The following is a 25,777-nucleotide window of genomic DNA, read 5'->3' on the forward strand; positions in this document are numbered from 1 at the left end:
TTAAGTAAATCCAAACATGGTTGTAGATCAATTAAAATAATTAGAATTTAAGAAATAGAGGTGAGGTTTTCATTAATGTTAGTTTCTTATAGAGTTTATCAATTGGGTAGATTGAACAATGTGCCTAACATGTCCATTCACATAGCATTCAAAATAGTAAAAGAAGATTGAATTTATTATCTAAGTGATATTTTGATGAGCTAACTTTTATGATCTAAGTTATATTTTGAGGAGCTAACTTAAATAATTACAAGATTAATAGAGACAAAATAAAATCATTTGATTTTTGGAGTCATCCTTGTATGTATCTTTTTTTATCTATAACATTTATTTCTACCAAAATGCCCAGTTCAATGGTTAAAAGACAAGCCTATGGTAGTACAAATCAGTGAGTTCATTGACGACTTAGGAGAAAAATTCAATAATATTATATTGGGTTATTTTGAAGAATTTTAGTTAATAATGGATAAGAGTGAAATAATTCTTACAAATATGGTTGAAAAATACAAGTAAAATATATGTTTTCTAGTTGACACTAATACATGTATAATACAAACAATTTAACACTATTACATGCATAGTGCAATAAATTCTATTGTGGACATTCTCATTAGGATCAGTTGCATATGAAGTTGATAAAAACATAATAAGAAAATATGCTAATAAATTGTTTTTGAGACCTATAGATGTCATAGCTCAAATATTTGGAACTAATAATTAAGCATTCTCAAATCAAAATGGTGCTTAAAAAAATCAATTATTCAAATAAATTCTAAATAGATGATGAGAATTTCCTTTCAAGGTTTTGGAAGTTCATAACTAAGCACACAAATAGACATGATTTAAAAATCAAAACAAACAAGACTTATTGATTTGACTAGTGAGGATGAAGAAGACTTCGATACTCCCTTAACTGAAATGACCTATTAGAGGAAACGTAAAAGGAACACACATGGTCCTGAAAGGATGAGGAAAATCAAATAGGTAGAAGAGAAATCGATTAGTGAAGAGGACCATGACATAGATGAGGAGATAGGTGCAGAGGTTTTTTATGGAGATGAACCTGAATAAAGCCAAGGAAAGCAATGAGACAAAATATACCCATGTATATTTCATTGCAAGGACATAATGGAAAATGGAAAGATGAATTATATAGAAGGAAACTATGAGCTATATGACGATAAATACAAGAGTCAGATAGAGGAAAACATTGTTAGATATATATGAATGACTTTCGTTAGATACCAAGTGAAATTTATGGGTCAATATAAAAAATTCTTTACAAGCTAGTTGATGAAAGATCTGCAAGAAAATGTTGTGGACTTTTCACACCATCAACCCATTGCAAATGGGGGGGGCCCTTTTGTCTCTTGGTCTTGTCCTTTTGGCTTTAGTTCTTGGTAGTATTGGGCTCAATCTTCTAAAGTTCCCTCTTTCAAATGAGAATTGGTAAAATTGGCCAGATGTGGAAACTATTGTCCATGTGCCTCTGAGAATGGAAATTATTTGCTTGTTTGAGAATTGAATGTCTTGACTTACTATTTTTAGAAAGTCTATTTTTAGTAAGTCTATTTTTAGTAAATTTCACTACCTCTCAGATTGGCCTTATTTTGACTTTGGGACAACTAACTATTTTTAGAAAGTCTATTTTTATTAAGTCTATTTTTAGTAAATTTCACTGCCTCTCAGATTGGCCTTATTTTGACTTTGGGACAACTTACTATTTTTAGAAAGTCTATTTTTAGTAAGTCTATTTTTAGCAAATTTCAATGCCTCTCAGATTGGCCTTATTTTTACTTTGGGACAATTTACTATTTTTAGAATGTCTATTTTTGGCAGGTCTATTTCTGCAACAAGTGAGCTATGGTTGATAAAGAGCCAAAAGGGTACATGTGTCTATATCCAAAAGAATGAGCAAGCACGATAGTCAATCAAGAAAAAAATGGTTAAGTCTAGAATCACCCATGAAATATCCAAAAGTAGAAAGGCATGGAAATAATAGGAAAAATGGTTGTTGCGGAATTCTTCCATCATGGACAAAATCCACAATCTTCCAAAAAATTCAGCCTTGGAGAAAAATGGTTGTTGCGGAATTCTTCCATCATGGACAAAATCCATGACCACTCAAAAAATCCCACCTTGGAGAAAAATGGTTGTTGCAAAATTTTTCCATCATGGACAAAATCCATGACCACTCAAAATTTCCATGAGCAAGAGAATTAGAAATCATGGAAGAAAAAATGGCTAAGTGTTGGAAATTTATCCTTCATGGAAGCAAAAATGGCTAAGTGTTGGAGATTTTCCCTTCATAGAAGCAAAAATGGTGAAGTGTTAGAAATTCCTCCTTCATGAAACAAAAAATGCTAGTGTTGGAAGTTTCTCCTTCATGGAAGAAAAACTGGCTAAGTGTTGGCAATTCCCCCTTCATGGAAGAATAAATGGCTAAGTGTTGGAAACTTTCTCCTTCATGGAAAAATGAAAAAGGATTAAGTGCTGGAAATTTCTCCTCCAGATCTTGAATTTCACCCTCTTCAAGTGTGTACCCAAGATTGGAAAAATGATTGATAATGATTAAAAAGGGGGGAATTCTTCAAAATGTAAGAAAAGGCATAACGCTGAATTGAAAGCATTTGAAGAAAAAGGAGGAGAAAGCTGTAGTTCTAGAAATTCAAGAAAGATGCTCAAATCCAAAATTCTAGTACCAAGATCAAAGTACTAAGTGATCTGGTCCTAGACATTCAAGGTTCAAAGATCAAAGTTCAAATCCAAAAATCCAAGAACATGGTGAAGGAAGTTCAATATGAAGAAATTCTAGAGTAACATAATCATTAGTAAGGGATTCCAATCCATTTTAGGGAGATAAATTTCCAAGCAAGTACATGGAAGATGAGAATGTTCGAAGAGAGATTTTTAGAAAAGTCAATCAAATTTGGATCTTAGTTAAAATGATGTAGTTGGAAAATACTCGAGCTTACATTGCCTCCATCATTATTCCATTCCATTCAATTATCTTTGATGAAGAACTGAGGTCTCCAAGTCAAACTTCTATGCATTCAGAGAATGGAATCAAGAATAATTTATTCAAGGAGGACTGAGCATTTATTGAGTAATGGACATGCATGGTGGATATTTATTGCACCCCACTCCTTCCTAAATGTGCATGCATAGTGGGCATTTATTACCCACTATAGTAATGGATTCCTTGTTGATTTAATGTAGATTCCTTTCCTTTGCCCTAACCCTAATTAGGGCTGATGTGGCACAATCTTGGCCATCAGTTATTGTGATCATCTGAGCCACCTATTGTAATTGAGGACCTATATAAAGGCCTCATTTCTCATTTGTAAAGGGGATACTTTTATGAGATTGTTGATATGAGCTATTGAGATAATAAAGTTTTCATTGGAGCTTGGTGAATGCTTGATGTGTCTTAGTGCTTGCTTGTTCTCCTAAATTTCTTCAATTAGATTAAGTTTAGCATAGTCAATGTGTGGTGATTACAATGAAGAATATGATGGAGTATTGATGAGTTCCTTTGGTTCATACTTTTGGCATTTTAGTGATTTTAACTCATTGTGTAAAGTTAGCTTGAACCCCTTTCATGCATATGCTCAACTTCTATCATTTGTATACATTGTTCTTTATGATGGTGTATGTGGTGATATGAAAATCTCTGGCATAACCCTTGAAGATTGCACCAATTCACGCATAGTTGTAGTATAACTTGGCGAAGCAGAATTTGGTAAATTGAGGAATTTGTCCACTATAGTACTATTTTTTTTTATCACTACCCTTAGGATTTGAATAGAGTTCCTGAACCCTATCCTATTGAATTTTTGCATATTTTGTGAAAACTCCAAAAAAAAGCACTTCATTGCAAAACCTTAGGATAGCTCCCACATCTAGTATGGCTTGAAATGAATCTAAATAAACATGTAAGGCCGCTTTTGATCATTAGCAAATCACATCAACCACCGATCTTATCCATAGTCAAGACCTGGCATTAAACGAACCTTGAAGTCATTGTATGATCTTCTAACAATCTTAGCATACACAAGACTTTATTCAAGAGAGGATAAGATATTTTGGTATTTTGTTCTACTTTTTGATGAGTCATAAAACACACATCAACAAAAAACATTGAAGCTAAATAAGGAAATCAAGGAAAGAGAACTTATGGAGATAACTTCTAAATTGAGTTCTGATGAAATTGAAATAACGATTGAACCAAATAATCAATACTTTAGTATAAAGAACACATGTTTAAGGATTTTGATTCGAGATACGTAGCCTATATGATGTAACTATAAAAGAATGGAAAGAGATGATGGCTACATAGGAAGATATTGATAAAGATAAAAATGAAATGGACATAACTAAAGAGAGAAGGATGGCTAAATCTATCCAACCTCAATCTTACACTACATCAAAATTCATGGGATAGATTAAGGGTGATACAAATATAAAATAACATGTCAGGCATGAACTAGTGATGGTATAATAGTTATAGAGGGAATACCTTATAAGGAAATCAATCATATAGCTAAAGATCAACCTATTCATTCGATGATAGAATAAAGTGTAAAGACACATGAGAAAACTAAGCTTCAATACCATAAGTGAAAGAAAAATGAGGATTATTTCCAAGGTTGATACAAATGAAGAAAAATAAAATTAAGAAGATTAAACATTCACAATGTTAAAATTACTAAGATAAAAATCAAAGAGGCTATGTGAGTATTCTTAGAAGATGAAGACAAGGGAAACAATCAATAGGTTGAAAGATGTGAAGAATAAACATAGGATAATACAAGAAACCAAAGACATTTTTTGAGAGTTAGTTCTTTATATTAAATATTATCAAAGAACAAGCATGATTGATCGTATCAAAACATTTGATGCAGAAGCATCCCTAGGTCAGTAGTAATCATTCATCAACCAAAACTAATTTTATTTATTTTCTATTTTGTATTTTCTTTCTTAGTGTTTGAGGTAGTGATAGTTGGATAAAATTTTCTACAATTATGAAAATATGTTTCATTTTCAAGGACCTATCATGGATTTTTCACCTATGGTCACATGTCTTTATGTTTCATATACATGGATATCTAATTCTTTATTCTTTGGTGTTGTATCCTTAATTGAATTTTTAAGAAATATTGGGTATTTTTCTTATGTAATTTTCATATTTTCTTTTGAGATTACATGGCTTTACATGTGGGCTATTCAATCTTTTAAGTGCCTATATCTAATTTTTTTGTGTTCTTTAATTCATTATGTATTTAGTCATTTAATCTAATGGGTTGGTCCTATATTGTGTAACACAATTTCTCTTTTAGGAAATTGCTATCTTAAAGCCAATATATGTGTCCTGATGGCTATATAAGTAATCTAAGATGTATCTTGATAGGAAATAGTGCTTGGAGAAAGATAGAAGAGGCTAGAAGTGAGTGGAAATAAAGTAGGTATGTCATTTGGACTCTTTGTATTGGATGTAACTAGGAAGGCCTTATAATAGAACATGCTTAATGTTCATTTAATTAAATGATATTTTTTTAATAAAAAAACTTATTTTCAGTTGTATCTTCTTGTATATTCATTTAGTGACTATTCATTGTGGGATTATTCATCTCCTTAGGGTATACACTAGCCTTGTACTACATCAACATTGATCAAAAAAATTGTGGGCCAAGTTCTAGAATTAGAGACAATAACACTAAAGATGGTAGAAGACAAAAATATTGATGGTAATAATAGATAGGTACATGGTAACTTTTTCTAAGAGGTCAATGAAGAAAAGACAATATTTAAGGAAATTGGGCAAGTGGTGATTAAAGCATCAAAAAAATTACAATGTATATGTAATTTAGAGAAATACAAACATGAAAAACAAAAGTCATATGGTTTAATCAATTAAAAAAATTGATCTAGTGTCAACCTTAACATTTGAATTCTTCTCAAAGATAATAGTGATCACTCTAAAGATAAAGAAGATGTAACATGAAGAAGAGAAAAGGATGGCTAAATTATTGGAGCTATAATTCTCTTGATGGCTATATGTGTAATGTAAGATGTATCTTGATAGGAAATAGTGCTTGGAAAAAGATAGAAGAGGCTAGAAGTGAGTGGAAATAAAGTAGGTATGTCATTTGGATTCTTTATATTGGATGTAACTAGGAAGGCCTTACAACAAAACATGTTTAATGTTCATTTAATTTAATGAGTTTTTTTTTTTTAATAAAGGAATTTACTTTCATTTGTATCTTCTTTTATATTCATTTATTCACTTTTTTTGTGGGATTGGCCATCTCCTTAGGGTATACACTAGCCTTGTACTACATCAACATTGATAAAAAAATTGTGGACCAACTTCTAGAACTAGAGACAATAACACTAAAGATGGTAGAAGACAAAAATATTGATGGTAATAATAGATAGGTACATGGTAAGTTTATTGAAGAGGTCAATGAAGAAAAAACAATACTTAAGGAATTTGGGCAAGTGGTGATCAAAGCATCAAAACTATTTTTAAAAATTGATGTAGTGTCAACCTTAACATTGGAGTACTACTCAAAGATAATAATGATCACTATAAAGATAAAGAAGGTGCAAGATGAAGAAGAGAAAATGATGACTAAATTATTGGAGCTATACTCTTTTTAAGTCCCTATAGTGGAGAAAATACAAGAAAGTGTTATGAATAAGAAAGGACTGATTAATCTACCTTATACAAGTAGATTGGATTTAATAGAAAAATAGAAATGTGTCTATGTGAAGAGATAACCATATTATCATACTTGAAGAAGTCATTGGAAGATTAATTGGAGAGAGCCAAGAAAGTTTTCAAGAAAGTATTTGATAGATTATGAGTTATGTTTTTTATTGATGTCAAAAATCAAGATAATAGTAGGAGAAATAAAAAAGATATAAAGGAAGAGAAAACATCTAATAGGAAGAAATGACATATATGATAATACCCACAAAGGGAAATGCAAGGTGAAAGTGGGAGCAACTATAAGGTTACAAGAAGCACACGGTTTTATTGAAGGTCTTTTCATCAATGCCAAAGGGGGACATTTTTGGCATTTGTGATTAACAAGAGAAGTTTGGTTGGCTAGTGAAGGTGAATAGGTGACTAGTTGTCATCAATAGAAACCCGATGATAGAAGCAACCAAATTGGTTAGTGAGACAAGGTATATGATCAATGAAACTTTGTAATGGCTGGTATATTAAGGAGAAGTGATAGGTTAAAAGAATTTTATTGGCAAAAAAATTGAGGAAGTGTCAATATAGTGGAATGTGAAGTGTGTGAATACATAAATTAAATAAGAAAAGGTTGAGTAGAGGAAGGCCATAGAGGGAGCAAAGAAAAAGGGATCTGATAGGAATTTATTTCTAAAAATAGGTCAATTCACTTGTTGTTACTTAATATTTTCAATAAAGAAAATTCCTTGATTGGGTAGACCTTAACAAATCTCTTTACTCTAAATCTTTTAATTTAGGGTGGACTCTTTGAGGATTTATATGTCTTGTAACTAAGGTAGATCCTAATAAATCTTCTTATAGTCCTAACAATGTACAAAACAATCCTAGCAAACCCTTAGAAAAGGGTATTTGTAAGCTCCTAACAAAGAAACCTTTTAACTGCAGTAGAAGGCTTGTAGGTATCATCCCCATCATTATTGTTTTTTTCTAACAAGGGTTTTGGCATTACAAAAATGATTTTTGAAGATATGTTGTGTTTCTTTAATTGATTAGTGAAATAGGAATTAAGTTATTATAGCTATTATTTGATAATTGTTTGCTAGAATAGTTTGATCTATAGTTTTGAATTAATAATTTACCTATTGTACTAACCCCCTCACCCCCCACCCTGTACTACTTCATATCAACAAAGGGGCTTAAGTTATCTCACAAATATGCATGTAATTGACCCACAATGATATGGTTTTACACTATGCAATGAAATTATGTTTACCTCAAACTTGCAATGAATGTAAAGTTACACATCTAAACTACTTCCTTTATTATATGATGCAAGAAGCTTGTGAATATTTTATAATTCCTATTAGATTTGGTCTTCTTATCAAGTCTACAAGAGTAGTGAGATACTCTAAGGTATGATTGAAGGATGCTAAAATTGCCACTATTTCATCAACTCTATCTATAAATGTAAACCAATGGGCAAGTAAAAATTAACACTAAATTATGATTATACCACTTGACCACATTGGACATACAATAAACAAGTTGCTAGTAATATTTTTCAATAAGTAGAATCAAAGAAGAATTAAATGTTTAACAAATAACCTTCAACCTTATCTACTTTCTACCCAATTTATCTAATCCATGTCATCATGTTGATAGTATTAGAAAATCTATGAACAACAATGAAAGAGAAAATAAATTGATTATGGGTACAATTACTTTTTCTCTATTAAATATTGGACACAATATACTCTTAAAATTGAATTGTGTTTTAGTTCATAGTTTAGAGTATTACTTTCCTCATCCACCAATAAAAAATTAAAAATCATCTTATGACAAAACAATTATAATCTATTCTTAATAGATTATTTATAGCTTTACTCAGGAGCTCCATAAAACATAACAATAGCAATAGAAAATTAACAATATAATAGGAAAGTGATTTCCTTACTTTCATAAAGGATTTGATGAAAATATGAAAATATACTAAAAATTAGTAATAGAATCATATCCTACCATTAAAGGACCAACTATGATATCTTTGAGTCTAATTTAGCTATATTCTTCTAATGATACAAATGCTTGTTATAGATGTATATATCTCTATATTTCAATATTTATACAAATATAATTAATGAAGTTGACACCCATAACAACTAGATTCTTAAATATGTTTGTTAGCTATAAATACCAAATAATTCCATGTAATATAATATTTAAATGATTATGTTTATTTTTATAAATCAATTGAAAACAAAAACATTTGACATTTGAATAGTTTGATAACTAAATTATATTTGAAAAACTGATAGGTACAAGTTAAACAAGAAATTATTAATATGTTGTTTATTTAAATGAAGCGATAGAAAAATAATTGAGTAAAAGATATGAAAATAATAATTACTATATCAGTTTTTAAATTTTTATTTTAGACTCTATCTATCGCTATAGTAAGTTGTAAGCAACTGCGAATAATATAAAGGGCATCATTAATGTCCACAGCTTCACATGCGTAGTTCAAGTCAACGAAATTGATAATAATTCGACATTACTGAGAGGCTTACGTACTTTGCGACATTAATGTCAGGATGAATGAGTTGTTTGAGTGTCACTCCACAACTCCTAGCCTAATCTTTTTTATAACAGACTTCAATTATTTGATTTGTTAATGGATTGTAACAGTAAGGAGAAAACACCCTAAACCATTGAAAATTAATGGCGTATTCAGAGCTGTGCTGGAACATAATATTTATATGTGGGTCTACGTTGAGAGCGTCCGACTGGGCGATCATGCATATATATATATATATATATTGGATCAAATCATTATATGAAAGTATTTGCAAGAAACATACCATCCTGTTCAACGTGTACTCAAAGTGAATCACGGCTGAAACTTTGCATGTCCATTTGCCTTGCATATGCAGTCCTAAGGCGGTACAATTAATTATCAGTATTTTATAAAGTGGTATTACCATATGAAATATTTAATAGTAGAGGTCTTGCAATATTAAATCATATAGGGTGATACTGGATCACATAATGAGCCATATTCAGAACCTAGCAAATTGGCATTCCTATAATCCAACACTTAAGTTTAAGATGTCATTGTTGCTTTTTGAGTAAGGCTGGCAAGATATATATTCAATAAAATTATGTTGAACAAGTCATCCACTTTAACGTCTCTGTCATATCCAATAAATAGAGGGTTTGAGGAACTCAATCTTGCATAACATTTGTTTATCTGTCCTTCTAGTCTCGACTCATAAGGTTGTAGTGGTGTTAGAATAGAGTACATAAAAATGAAGAAATCAGTCATATTTTCAGTTTTAGCACTGCTATGGATAGCTTCAGTCAGAGCCGATTATTTCAATGGGCTGCAGGTTGGCTATTATAGCCATCGTTGTCCTCAAGCTGAGTCCATTGTGAGGTCAACAGTCTCAGAAGCTTTAAAAACGAAGCCTAGCTTAGCTGCATCACTTATAAGAATGCATTTCCACGACTGTTTTGTTAGGGTTAGTACTTCATATTTTTTATATTGACAATCCGAGGTTTGAACTAATGACCTCCCCAAAGGAAGCCATGCCATTTCACTTTATCACTTTGTATATGAAAGAGTTCTGTAATAATTAATAATGTAATGTTTCTTCAATGATTGGCAGGGCTGTGATGGATCAATCCTCTTAAATTCCAAACCCGGAAATCCTGCAGAGAAAGCATCACCTGCGAATTCACCAAGTCTACATGGATTTCAATTGATCGATGAAGTAAAAAGGAAACTGGAAGCTGCCTGTCCTCGGGTAGTGTCATGTGCAGACATAGTTGCCTTTGCAGCACGAGATTCTTCATGTGAGGTAATTGTTGAAATGAAAATGGTATCTACATTGGGTGCTTTGTACTTTTCACCGGCAACTTCTTGTTTGGAGCTTACCTCAGTAGTTGTGCTTTGATGAGTTATGCTTAACCTTTTTCTTCTCTCTTATGTCTTTCATTTTTCTTTATTTCAGATTATTCTTGCTATTTTAGCTAAGTGCAACCTATAAAGATCAATAGTGGGAATCCTAAATTCTTTATTACAAGATTATTATTAGTACTATCATTCTTTACAATACTATCACATTGTTTAAATATGCATTTTTTACGTCTGAGCTTAAACTTTTTAGGCAAGATAAGGTTGCCAAGTGCAATTATTCAACCAAATCATATATCTTGCAAGCATGTTACCTAAAAAAAGGTTCATAACATCAAAGCTCAATGACCCAATAAACATTTGAAGCTTGATAGTTATCAATAATATTATAACTTGTTAGCCCACACAACAATATTATAACTTGTTAGTACACTATACCCTTATTGACCTATCCTCTTGCATACCTTTAAATGCATTCGAAAGGTTCATGAATTACATAGTGCATTCTTAGAAATGTTTCACTGGAGCTCAACTTGGTAATGTTTAAGCAGACAAGTGTAAAAATATGCAGCTGGTATTCTTGGACTATATATGCTCGGCCTCATACTCCCTTGTTTTAGAGAATGGGTTCGGATAGTGGCCATACTTTTCCCAACAGAATCTACCCTATTTACCAAGGTTATTAGTATCTTATTGAGCATGTTTTGCAAACAATGCTAATTTGAGTTCAATAAACTCTTGTTTCTATGATCTCATGGTTGTTTTACATTTAAATTTGGCTAATTTGTTAAAATGACTCATACTTAATAGTAGAGATTGTCATTTGGCACCTCCTTCAAAGGTGGTATATGAATTAAGATAGATGTTTTCTCTAGCGATGATCATTGACCAACTTGTATTTGAGGAGTTAGTTATGATAGTTTTTCTGTGGACTAGGAATCTTTGCGGAACGCTTGTGAGTTCGATTGGAAGCATGTTGTTTTTGACTTTTCCTTCTCCAAAAGAATAATTCTAAGAGTTTTTTTATATCTAATCATGGCTTTCCCAGCTAAATCTCAGAATATATCTCAACCATTTTATTCTATTTCATTTTTACATATTTCTCAGAAACGCAATGTTATTACTGATTCACTTGCCAGATAGGCTTTGGATGCTCCCAATTGAGATGTTTGAGATTGGTATTATCCTTCTGCTGAACAAATTGCTCAATTCTTACACCCACTTCAAAATAATTCGGTCTATGTTCTGTATTTTTCTCTTGGTTTTTGCTCTTGCTGGTTTGATGGGAATTTTTTTTTTACTCCTCTATTTTTCTCACCATAATAACCATAACTATAAAAAATATATATTATTAGATTATTATCCTTTGATTAATAGACAGTGATGTTTTTTAAAAAAGGAAAAAAAATGAAAATAGAATTATGATAGTATGTGATTAATACGTGCCATCTAGACAGCATCAAACCCATGCATACTGTGACTAAGCAACATCTATAACTAAGCCTTAGACGACTTCCAAATACTAATTATCTAGTAACAATAACATTAAAAAAATATAGTTAATGATTTCAATGTATCGTTTCTCATCATATAGAAATCTATTTATAATATTATTTATTATTAAAAACTAATTCATACATGTTCCACAGTATTAATTTTCCAATTAAATTTACATTTTTACTATCTCTAATTTCATATGATTGCATTGTGATATAATATAACAATACTCTTTTTTTCCAGGCCGGTGGAATTATTTGGGACGTTCCAGCAGGACGCAGAGATGGAAGAATTTCTAATATATCTGAAACTCAGGATTTACCTCCTCCTACATTTAACGTCACAGAGTTAACGAATTTGTTTAAAAGGAAAGGCCTCACTCAAGAAGAAATGGTCATTCTATCAGGCAAGCATCGCAATTTCAACATTAGATAAACAAAAATATATAATATCAATTGAAAAAAACATTATTCTGATGTCAGTATGTTGTTTTACAGGTTCTCACTCCATCGGTGTATCGCATTGTTCATCATTTAGTTCCAGGCTTTACAACTTCAGCAACACAGGCAGTGCAGATCCCACTCTGGACGCCAGACTGGTCAAAAAACTCAAGTATAAATGTCCACCACAGCCGCCTGTTCACAGAACTGTTCCAATGGAAATCTCCACACCATCCACGCTGGACAATGCTTATTACAGCGAACTTCTCAGAAACAGGGGTCTGTTTACATCTGATCAAACCTTAATCACAAATCCTGAGACTCTAAACGTGGTTAAGATTAGTTCAAGGTACCCATCAATATGGAAGGCCAAGTTTGCCAAAGCAATGGTGAAGATGGGCACCATAGAAGTACTCACTGGTTCTCAAGGTGAAATCAGGAAAAACTGCCGACTTGTAAACCGAGGTTGAGAGAATCCTTTGCTTGGTCAAGTGTGATAATGTGTTCTGTGAAAAGGGTTGCTGTTGGGATATGATTTGATGGATGGTTTTCAATAATGGGGAATAACTAAAATAGGATTGATAGTTTCAATGGCTTAATAACGGGTGGCATCATTTGCCTATTGTGTAGTTTTGCCTTTGAAACCCGAGAAGTTCTTTCCTGAGTTATTAATTTGTATTTCATTTTATTTTGAATAAAATTCTCAGTTTGTTATCTTTTTTATACAAAAGGAGTGATTGGATGAATGGTAAAGTTTATTAAATAGAAGTAATTAGTAAAGTTAAAGAGATTTGTTTTGGGATGACTGATCTTAGGTGTTTGTTAATGGTCATATTATGAATATGTTCATAATTATTTGATTTTTGGAAAGATAAGTAATGGAGGTTTGTTTGTACATTTATTTATATTTTTATTCTTTCTTTTTTTTTCATTCTATTGAGTTCAACTTCTTTAAACCAATAAAAAAAATGGCACTCAACTTAATTTACTTAGAAAGAATTTCAGTTGAAGTTTGAGGCATAAATTTTATGTAGTGTCATGATTCTTGATTATCATAATTGCAGTACAGTTCTGCTATCATTTTATATTCTTATGTTTGCATGATAGTAATATATGAATTGACAACTTCTATAATCTAGCAAAATCAATTTAAAAAGTTCATGTATAAGAAGATTGTGTAGTTTTAAAAACTCACTAAATGAGATCTATCTAGCATTTGGAAAACTAATAAAAAAAGAGTTCTATGCTTCTAACTTTCTTTAATGACTTTAGATTAAGACTACTTGTATTGCTTAAAAAGCTGGAAATTTGACTTATCCATATCCACATAAAATGTTGAAAGAGAAAGCCTCAGTCTAGAAACTTGTTACATTTGAATTTGAATAAAATGAGTTGTAAGATTAAAATATTTTTAATTAATATGTCTAAACAAACATGTTGGAGTCACTAGACACCAATGATTTGTAGGTTAGTATTAGAAAGGAACAATTCAATCACGATAGTGTTGTAAACATTTAAATAATAACAAAAGAAAAGGAAAAATGAATTTTGTTTCAATATTGGTGTGATCTAGAAGACTACACAAAAAGAAAAGTTAAAATGAATTGTACCACAACATAGTCATATTCTTTCACCTATTTTCTTTCTATAGAAGTATTTTCACTCATTAACTATGAGAATAAAAAAAAATGGTATTCTAGAGGCGATAGAGCTAAAGTTTGATATAATTAGATATACAAAGCAATAGAAATGATAGGTATTGTTCCACTATATTGTAATATTGAAAGACAAGAATCAATTATCTTATATTTCAATTTTGCTCTTGCTCAACATAACAAATTTTGAATTCTATATGTACTAATTTGAGGAGCATTTGATTTTTCAATTTTTACTCTCAATATTACAAAAAAAAAGAGCACCATAAGATTTATAATCTTCTCATAAGAATAAATTTGTTAAAAAAAAAAACTTATATCTATATTTTTTCAAATATATTTTTTAGATTTATACAACATATACAGCTAACATTTATTTGTGTTTAAATCAATGTTCAATGTAGTTTTCAAACAATTTGGACCCTTGAAATGCACTATTAACCACTTGATATATGTATGACGCTAATAATGAGTGCATATCAAATAAATACTAAATGGAAAAATACACAAATCTATTGTACACAAATTGCTTGCAAAACAAGAGTAAGATGAAAAATATGAACTATAGATAGTGAATACTTTCTTTTGTAATTTAAATATTACCTACTAATGAATGACCAAAAAAAAAGATGTTATAGAACCTTTGCCAATCCTGTATGTCGTTGAGTGCAGCTATGCTCTAGGTTAGCAATAGATTATTTCAATGTTTGACTCTGAGCAGATTGTAATTTATTAACTGGACACCAGCTCCGTAGTCTAATTAACACTTAACCTTTATTATTTTACATGTTCTTTGAGTGTGTGACTCTTTGATGTAGAATATGGTATAAATCAAATGACTTTATCACCAAATATATAAGTAAAATATCATGTGTAAATGACAAAACCTTGATCTTCTTTCTTTTTAACTCTCATAATTAATTTAAATTTAACCCTCTATCAGATTAATGGTGCAGGACATATATTAATCTAGAGATAGACTCTTTTCAGTTATAGAAACATTCGAAATTTGACTTCAATATAAAATAATTATTATTATAATAATAACATTTGGTAGTGCATGGTCTAAACACTGAATAATTTAAATTAATAATACTTTGGCATTATTGAGTGGCTTACATCGTCGTTTGCGTTGCACACGTCGGCGTTGAACTGATTAACTGTCGGTGCAGAAGTTTTAAGATAGAAAAGACATATATGCTTCGACTTAACGCGAGTAGAAAGGGAATAATCGACGAAGTTTTCAACCGTGTTTTGAGTGAATTATTAATGCACTTACAATGGTGTTAAATGATATTTCGATAAATATAAGGAGAAATTTGCGTAAAATTTATGCGCACGAATTCACAAAGTTAGGGATGTGTTTGTTTATATTTATTTATTACTATAGGAATAATGCAAAGAGTGAGAATAAAATTATACTGAACGCATGTAGTTAATGTGGTCAAATTCAATTGTTGAATATTATAGTGTTTTAGATTTTACAACTTGATAAATATCAGTACCGTTGAATATATTTATTTACTTCGTCAATGCATTATGTAATTATATATATATGGAAAAGTTATTATCTTTAATTAACTTCTAATCAAAGTGTTTGAATACCAATTTATAATTCGATCAATACGTTTATCTATTATATGGAATATTGTAAACTTTTATTCTTTTAAGTGCAATGAATTGGACATTTATTGATCTCCAATCAAAGTTTGGAGATGTGACTCATTATTCAACTCATTATGTAACTTATAAATATATTATGACTAGTTCAAAGTGTCCTCAAAATGGACTTTAAGAAGATTTAAACAAAATTTTATTAAAATTTTTATATTGAATTAAACAATCAATTCGTGTTACTAAAATATCATATTTCCTTCTACAATAAACTTATACCCAATAAAAAATGAACAATATGTTTATTAGTAACAATAAAATGTGTTTATATTCAAATTTTATATTAAACAGAAATGGACTCATAGTTGAACAAAATGAACTATATATTGCATGTGTTTTCATATAAAATACAACTAGATCTACACAAGTGAATCAATACTCAAACCCAAAATCTCTTTTCCGACTATTCATATTGTGTAGGAAATACTCAATATATTTATTGTGTTCTTCATAGTCTTTGTGATAGATAAAACTATTAATATGAAATACTCCAATGCATATGCATTGCCACCATAATAATTGTACTTGAAGGAATAATATGTTTCATTATGATAAAGCTCTAATATAGAATGTATAAACCCTTGTGCATGTTCGCACATGAGTCAAATTTGATGAACATTTGGTTCGTTTCTAACTTACATTTGAATCATTAGCCTTTTTATTAGGCCTAACCCTTTAAAAAAATAATTAATAAAATAAGATTTTACACCTTCAATTAGTGTGGGAACTAGAAGAAAAGAATGGATGGTAGAAAATCCTCTAGTATAGGTCAAGATGAAGAGGTCTAGAAAAAGGCACAGATACAAACAACAAACATGCAATACTTGAGTGTGCTCGCTTATTCTTTAGAGCTAGATCAAGCTTACTATATATAATATGTCTTGAATTATAATTGAATATGTCAAAAAATAAAAATGTTGATCTACTCCCAAATAATATCATTGTTTCTTTATCGAAGAGCAGACCCACAAAAGTTATCTTATAAAGACCTCTCCATTGAAATACCTTTAACTTCCTACAACTAGAAAAAAATCTTGTTCTATTTCAAATGTCAGTTAGGTATATTTCATAAATATATGAACACATAAATAACTAAAATTTGAGTGTGTGTATTAGTGTACCAGATTCATTCTCAACCTTACTTTCCTCTAGGATTGATGTAGTATAAGAAGACAATAATTAGAATATCAAATTATCATTTACAATGAATACTTTTGAAAAATGAAACATAAAGACAATCATACAGCCAATTGCAATATCTAATAAGATTTAGAAAATATGTTACAATTATCTTGAACCCAAAAAAGGAGAACATCAAAATTAATATTAAAAAATCTCAATCTAGCACTAGTTCAAAGATGTTGGATTGAAATCACATAGACTGTTATGATTTTTCTTATTAAGCCTTACCAATGTGATTAATAATTTGAAATTATATCAGTCATTTTTTTTATCGATAAAATGATTTCACCAAATTATTTTATTATGTTTTAAAAATTATAAAATTTGTCCTTGTTCAAAGTGACAACAAGGGAAAATGAAAGGGGAAGAAAACCTCTAGTTTAACCTGAGACTTTGATTCTATTTGAAAAAGTAAAGTACACAAATATAAATGTGAGGAATTATGCATGTGTTCCTTCTTATTTATACATTTTATTATTTACATTTGTCTTCATCTATTTTGATTGGGAATTAGAAGGCATTCCTTATATTACACTAGCATAATAAATTAAAATGATATTTATTTTTTCCTAAAACATTAAAAAAAAATCACCATCAAGTCACATATTACATGGATATTGAAACCCACAAAATATCAAAATAAAAAGCTAAAATCTTTGTTAGATAATTTTGACAATTAGAGATTAAGATCAAACTTTATTCAACCTCTAATTTATAAGATGACTTATCCTAATCATATAGAATTAAAGTTAAAATATTTTGGTCATTAACCAATAAGAGAAACATTCTTGGTCTACTATCTAACTTTGTAGATTCCTCCTATGAGAATTAGTGTTTCGTGAATTAAACAAAATAAATGACAAGCCACAAATTTAGGGAATCAGAAACTAAAGTGATCTAGTAGTTTGTAAATTTGTCCTAGCATCCTATGGATCACTTGATTTAAGGAACTCAGAGTATATTGTATCAATTTAGAATAATATATTTTTTGGATAAAGGTTAGAATAGGTTTCAAAGGGACTTAAAACCCAAAAATCAATACATATAAGATACAAAAGTTTAAGAGTCCTAACGAAAGGATGTGGCTGAAATAGAATACACTTTTACGAATTTAGAATAACATATTATGATGTTTGTAATGAAGAAATAAACATTGAGAGAAATATCCCTATTACCATCCTTTTAAGTTACTAAGCATCTAATGGTAGTTATATAAATATACATATGAATTTCACACTAGTAAAGATATGGAACTTATATCTTTGCACTATATTGACAGTCATATATATGTAAATGTATACATACATGTGTGTGTGTGTGTGTGTGTGTGTGTGTGTGTGTGTGTGTGTTTGTGCATGCACGTGTGCGTACATTATACATATATGTACATATATATGTATGTATGTATGTATGTATGCATATATGTATGCATGCATGTATGTATGTATGTATGTATATATACACATATACATATACATCTGTGATAAAAAAAGACATTATCGAATCTATAATTTATCATAATGTTTTGACAAAGAAATAAATTTAGTTATATACTAAAACTTAATTAGATGCGCTTTGTCTAGCAATTTATAGAAAAATTGAAATCTTTTATAGCATACCTTATCTCTTTTCTAAAATTTGAAATCTAGCAAGGTACAAAGTTATAAAAGTTTTAACAAAAAATTTATGGTAAATTCCATTTTGTTATACGTTTTTTTAATTTTTTGTTACAATAATTGTTCATGTTTTCCATCATAAAAAAAAAAAAAAAACCTAGCATATCAAATATCTAAATATTCTTTAAAATAAGAGAGATTTTTCATACTACACCCTGTAATATTAATGTTATTATAAGTATTTGTATTGTTAATATTTCCGTGATAGAAATATGACCTAAATAGTATTAACAAGTTTAGATTTCTAGAAACATATAGAGTTTAAAAGAATAAAACACATAAAATACTATTATGTTATAAATAAATTTGAATGAAATTGTCAAAGATTAAGAGAACTATTTAGAGATGATGGATGGTTGTGTTTTCATCCTTTTAGTCATCTAAAGCTAGTTCCTCATGTATAACTTATGTTTATGCACAAAATAAATGGTGAGAGAAATTCATTGATAACAACATACAAGAATAAAGTCAAATAGTCCATTTAGATAATTGGTTAATAATTAATGTAAACCATATTAATCAATATAATATAAATATAAATAACTAATCCACTTATAGTTAGCTAGGAAATATTAAAAATTAATATTACCAAACAATTTATTAATATCAATATAATCAATTAAACTATTATTGGAGTTATTTAAATAATTATGATCAATATATAAAATATTAATCCATTATGGATGAATAAATTACAATTATCATATTTTGATATAGGTTGAAGCCAAGACTAATTGTTATGTGTTGTGATTAATTATTATTATCATTTATTAAACTTGAGTATACTAGAACCAAGGACCTCTTGGGTAAGAGCTTCATAATTTACCATTGTGTTGCAAGCTCTTTCCTGACAATTCTCATAGTCTTATTTAATATATATTAATGAATTATAGCAGTGATGAGTCTAAATCAATAGTTAATTATAATATTAAAATAAAATAATAAACATTACTTTTAGATCAATGTCTTAACAATCTTTTCTCTTTGAAAGTGACCATAAACTATTTTAAAATTTTATCAAACTATAAAAAATAGTTTTGAAAGGGGAGGTGTGTTTATAACAACCCATGGTTAAATTTCATGGTATCACCACATAGTGTAAATGTGTGTTTATATTTCCCTAGGATGGAGAAGTATCATTGATACCCAAGATTTAGCAATGTGTTTACTCATGATGCAGAATTATCTTGAATACCCCTTGAGGATTAAGAAAATAAAAAGTAAAAATGTTTTTCCTCATGATGGAAAAGTGTCACCAATACCCATTAAAGATTTAGCAAAACAAACAAGTAAAAGTTCATAAAAGGATAAACTATAGTACCAAGAGGGGTATTTTTACCCCCCTTATTATGATGACAAGGTAGCCATAAGCATCATAAGGAAGCAAATCAAGGATGACTACTTCTATCAACAAGGATATATCCCTTATCAAAAAAATATTCCATAGACTTAGCAAAGAGAATTGACTCTTATAAGTAATAAAAATAGATAACTTATGAAAGGATGTGTCACTTGTGAGAAGAGACCCTTCTAAGGAAGATATCTTGTGTGTGAGACATCTACCATTATGAGGAGTGTTGTAAATAGATATAAAAACTTCAAAACAAAAGAGGGGAAGACGAACAATAATGCACCTATATTCAACCCCCTATATATAGGTGGAATAAGAATCCTTAGGTGAAGAATGATAAGATTTTAATAATAAACTAAGGGTAAGTTTTTATAATGAACATAGTTTTGCAAATAAAGAAGATGTGATTATCAAGGTCATGCACCTCTTGTATATTTAAGAGAGAGTTGTGATCATCAAGAAATTCCTTATAGGAAAATATTATTACTTGATAAATAAATTCCACTATACTAAGGAAAGTTGGTCCTTAAACAAAAAGAGATAAAGAATGTGCAACAAACCTTTTCCCAAATCATGAGGCAAGAAAGAGAAATCTATGGTGGATGATACAAAAATAATTCATAAGATATAAAGATGAGTCATAGGAAATAATTTATTTCTATGCAAAAAAAAAAATTATCCTATATTAGCAAGAATCATCAAAGAATAATGCAACACCATAGAGAAAATAAGAAACACCATGCAATTATAAGCAACATAATACACTAGAAATTATATTAAAAAATCAAGTAAATTATAGACAAATACTAAATGAAATACACTCAAATCCAAGGTATAAAATGACATTCACTAGACATAGATACATGATCATGCATGTAACAAAGATTTTCATAGCCAAATATAAGAATGTTCTTTAAAATAATGCAATCTATACAAAAATAAATAAAAGGATGAGGAAAAATCATATTATACATATAATTAAAGAATAAAATGATTGAATAAGATAAGAGCATCCTCTTAGGTTAGATTAAATTTATAATATGCATAATACAAAGATATAATTGCATGAAAAACTATAACACAACCAATTAGTGTAGACATGTTGTAAAGAATGCAAATACAAAATTTATAAGAAAAATAAAGGGATGAGGTATTAGACTATTCCAATGTTAAATATGCTCTTTATAAGGAAAGGTATCTAAGTATCACATGGCCGAAATAGGTCCCATGAATGATAAACCACTCCTGTATTGAAGGTAAACAAGAAGAAAGATTTACTGTACCACTACTATATGTATTATGTAAGATAAAAAGGAGTGGCTACAATAGGGATTAGAAATGATAAGTATGATTTTTATGAAGAGAGATAATATCTTGTGTGAGAAAGTTGATAATTTTCAATGTTATCATTTGTTGGTCTCAGATTGGTTTTGACATTTAAGTGTCAACACACTTAACCAATTCTTCAGTTGATGTCGACTATAGTACAGAAGCCAAGCTATGATGTATGTTGAGCTAGAAAATTCAATAGGTGTCCAACAATCTTCAGCTGCTGAGAAATCCTTAGGTGTTGAGCATAGTTCAAGTGTCAAGAAAAGTATAGATGCTGAGTCACTATAGATGTCAAGTGAAACAAAATTGCTATAGGAGTCAAGTGAGCCAATTTTCCTATATGTGTCCAGCATCAACAACTAGCATGTGTCGAGTAACACAAAATAAGCATATGAGTTTGTGCCTTCACAAAATCATATGTAAATTGTTTTTGGAGTTGACATAGGATGAAACTCGAAGGATCTTGAAGATAAGATCGAATCTTTTACATTACCTATGCAATCAACATGCAACCAATAAGGAAAATAGAGAAGGCATGCAACCAATAGGAAAAGTGCAAGAAATGAGTGGGAAATGAAGATTTAATATTGATGGTCGATTCATACCTAATCCTAAGTCTTTGAAATCTTTAAAAGCAGGACGAAGTGCCATTATGTAAGAGAGGATATGCGAGATAGAAGTGTATGGGTGAATTATAGTGAAGTGTAGAAGGATAAAAGACTTAGTGAAGAATAGAGTATCAAAAGTTCAAAGAGTTGAATATTAGATCAAGCAAGGATCAAAGTGAGAGAGCAGAACAAGGATCTAGAATCAACAATTGAAGATTGCAAACCTATTAGGTCAAAGACTTTCTAATACTCTCTAGCAATTGTATTAGATATGGAAATCCTATGGACTTAGTTTGTCCCAGTAGGCATTTATAAAACCTTTAACAAGGTGGCATTCCAAGTGAATGTACAAAAGTCCTTTAACCAAGCCTACTTTTAGTAGGGTAGTGATATCCTTTAACTAGCTCACTTTTTACAAAGTGTAAAGTCTTTAATAGGATGGGCCTTTCATAGGGCAAACCATTAGAAGTGGTCAAACATTGTAACCTTGAACGGTTACACATTGCTGCAGTGATATTTTGTGGGTATCATCCCCACCCTAGTTTTACCTTCTCATTTTGGAGGGTTTCTAGGTTACCAAATTTGTGTGTTATCTATTTTTATGCATGTCTTTACATTGACGTTTGTTAGATAGATTAGATGCATGTGAATGGTTTTAGATTTGAAAAGGTTAAAGTTAGTTACTTCTGATTCATCCCCCCCCCCCCCCCCTCTCTAAAGTAAATATTCCCACTTGTTAATTCCAACAATTGGTATTAGAGCCTAGTTTTCACAAGGAGGAGCCTCACAACTTGGAGAAAAGATCTGGAAATGGAAGTCTATAAAATTGGGAAGATCATAGAGAATCAGGCAATTGACATACAACTTGCTTTACATTCTTTGGAAGAAGTTAGAGGAGAACTAAAGAAATCCTTAAAAAGAAGAAGAGAGATAGCAATAGCTGAGAATGACACATAGTACAAGGAGATTGACACTTCAAATCTATTTTTAAATGGAGATTCCAAAGAGTTTGATGTAGCAATAGCAGACTTGATGGAGAAGAATAGAGCTCAACTAGAAGAAATTAGAACACTCAAGCTTGAACAAGCATCACAAGCCATGATTCTTTGTGAGGTGACTGAATAGAAGAATAGAGTCATTGAAGACAAGGCTATGGTAGAAGAAGACAAGAGAAACCTTGCCAATAGGCTGGAAGAAAAGTTAATTGAGCTTGCAAGAATCTAAAACATGTAGATAAACACCCTGAATCAAATGATGAATGCACATCATGAACTGAATGTCAAAGACATTGAGATCTCTACACTGAATATGCAAAATGAACAACTGCAAAATGACCTGAAAAGAGAGAAGGAGATTGCAAAAAGCTTCAAAAGACCTAGTGAGGCCATCAAGTACTTTGAGTAGCTACTGAAATCACCAAGGGCTAGCCATGACACTTCGGGACTAGGTTACATATGCACTAAACAAGGAGAGTCATACAAAACTACAGAAGAAAGGAGTAACAAAGGTAAGAAAACTAAAGCTACTTGTCATTTTTGTGGTAGAAAAGGACATACCTCTAGTGTATGTAGGAGAAAAAATGCCCATCAGCATGACAAGCCTAAAAATGCAAGCTATTGTCATAAGTGCAAAAAGCAAGGACAACAAGCACATAACTACACAACTAGGACTATCAGATTACCAAAATTTGAAGGTCACTACTACAATTGCAAGAAGTATGGACATAGAGTTTTTCAGTGTAGATCAAAACCTATGTGGATGCCAAATCAAGCAGTAAAGGAAGGTAATCATGATCATCACTACAATTAGGACTACAACACCAGGTATAGCTGTCATTACTATCAGGAACATGGACACATTCCTAAAAATTGCATAAGGCCACATTTCAGAGGGAATTAAAGTAGATGGTTGAGCTAAACCACATATTTCAATTTCTTGAAGACTATTTATATTAGTAGGAATTTCCTAACAAAGTCAAAGGAACCCAACTCAAAGAATGACATAGGAAAAGAGAATGTAGATGTTGAACACATCAAAGGAGAAATGAACAAGACATGGAAGAAGAAAGATGGGAGTAGCACATCAAATGAAGGGATTAGTTCACCTAATAGGTCAAGTGGTCACACTTCATCAAATGGAGAAAGAGAAGGCACAAGGGACTAATTTAAAAAGTTCTATCATACATCAGTTCCTAGAAAGGAAAGTACTAAAAAAGAATAGATCAGCATGAACAAGGATGCAAAGTAAAAAAAAATATTCAATATTTCACAAGTGTTATCTGTAAGGAAACTCAGGTGTGGAAACGGCTTCCTACACTAATCTCATAAGGAAAGTATGATGCAAATCCTATTAAAATCTTCTACACTTGCAGATTCAATATCATGTAAACAACAATATTCCAACCAAACATGCATACAGAAAATAGACAGAGAAAGGAACACATAACACAAGGATTTGCCGGTGGGGAAAAACCTTTTGGTAAAACAACCCCACCCCTTCAGAAACTACACAATGTATTATCTTTCAACACAAGGTTACAATACACTTGCAATGCAAGTTTAACATCAACAACAGAAGACTCCAGTAGCTACTTGTAGTACCAACAATACACCTTTTTCTCATCGCATCTCTTCGCAACCCTAAAAATGCTTATAACATGCACTTCACTTTAGGGCTACTCCCAAAGATAAACTGTATTAGGGTTTTACCATTCTCTGAGAAAATAGGAACCCCAAAAAAAATTTTGGGGCGATGCCTCGAACCCCACTATTGGGGTAGAGTGTATAGTACTCAAATATCTTAGTTGCTAGATGTCTTCACCTGTCATTGAATCTTCCTAACATAGCTCTTACATGTCATAGGAATCCGTCATAACCATTTTAGTCATGATCTCCTTACACATAATTCAAGATGTCGACACATCAACATTATTTGCAAGAAATACATTTTACAAAACAAATAATAAAAATAGGAATTATACAAGGTTGAGACACCTTATTCCTAACATTCTCCCACTTGTCAAACACCTTGTAAGAGCAACAGGAACATAACAAGAACTAACCACTATAGGACGAAAGGCCCATAGACTCCGAACACTATCTAAACTTCTTAGTGCCCACTGGTTTCGTTAATGCATCTGCAACATTCTTCACAGTATCTACCTTTTCCAAATTTACCTTTTCATCTTCCGCCATATCTCTCACAAAGTGATACTGCACATCAATGTGCTTCATTCTGGCATGGAAAGTTGGATTCTTTGCAAGGCAAATAGCACTCTAACTGTCACACCAAATAGTAATCTATTCTATATCAACACCAACATCAGAACACAATCTCTTAAGCCAAATGGCTTCCTTACAAGCATGAGTAGCAGCCATGTACTTAGCTTTTGTACTGGACAAAGCAACCACAGGTTGTCGCTTGCTCATCCAACTGATGGCACCACCAAACATAGTGAACACATAAGCACTAGTGGATCTCCTGCGGTCAATATCACCTGCCCAATCTAAATCCACAAACCCATGAATAGAAACTGAATGCAGAGATCCAGAAGAGTTACCATGATAACATATGGAGTAATATGATGTACCCCTCAAATATCTGAATACTCGCTTAACTGCATCCCAATGTAACTGTCCAGGATTAGCCATAAATCGACTCAGGACTCCCACTGCTTGGGCAATGTCTGGCATAGTATAGACCATAGCATACATAAGACTGCCAACCGCACTAGCATAAGGTAC

The 25,777-nt window shown here is 30.9% G+C and overlaps 1 pseudogene; it reads left to right on the top strand.

Annotated features, from left to right (window-relative positions):
• Positions 1 to 10,050: 10,050 nt before the first annotated feature.
• LOC149560580 (peroxidase 5-like) lies at positions 10,051 to 13,053 on the top strand (annotated as a pseudogene).
• Positions 13,054 to 25,777: the final 12,724 nt, after the last annotated feature.

This window comes from Cupressus sempervirens, chromosome 4 (genome assembly GCF_028749045.1).
Source record: "Cupressus sempervirens isolate cs-2001-9-10 chromosome 4, ASM2874904v1, whole genome shotgun sequence".
In the NCBI taxonomy this organism is placed as follows: domain Eukaryota; kingdom Viridiplantae; phylum Streptophyta; class Pinopsida; order Cupressales; family Cupressaceae; genus Cupressus; species Cupressus sempervirens.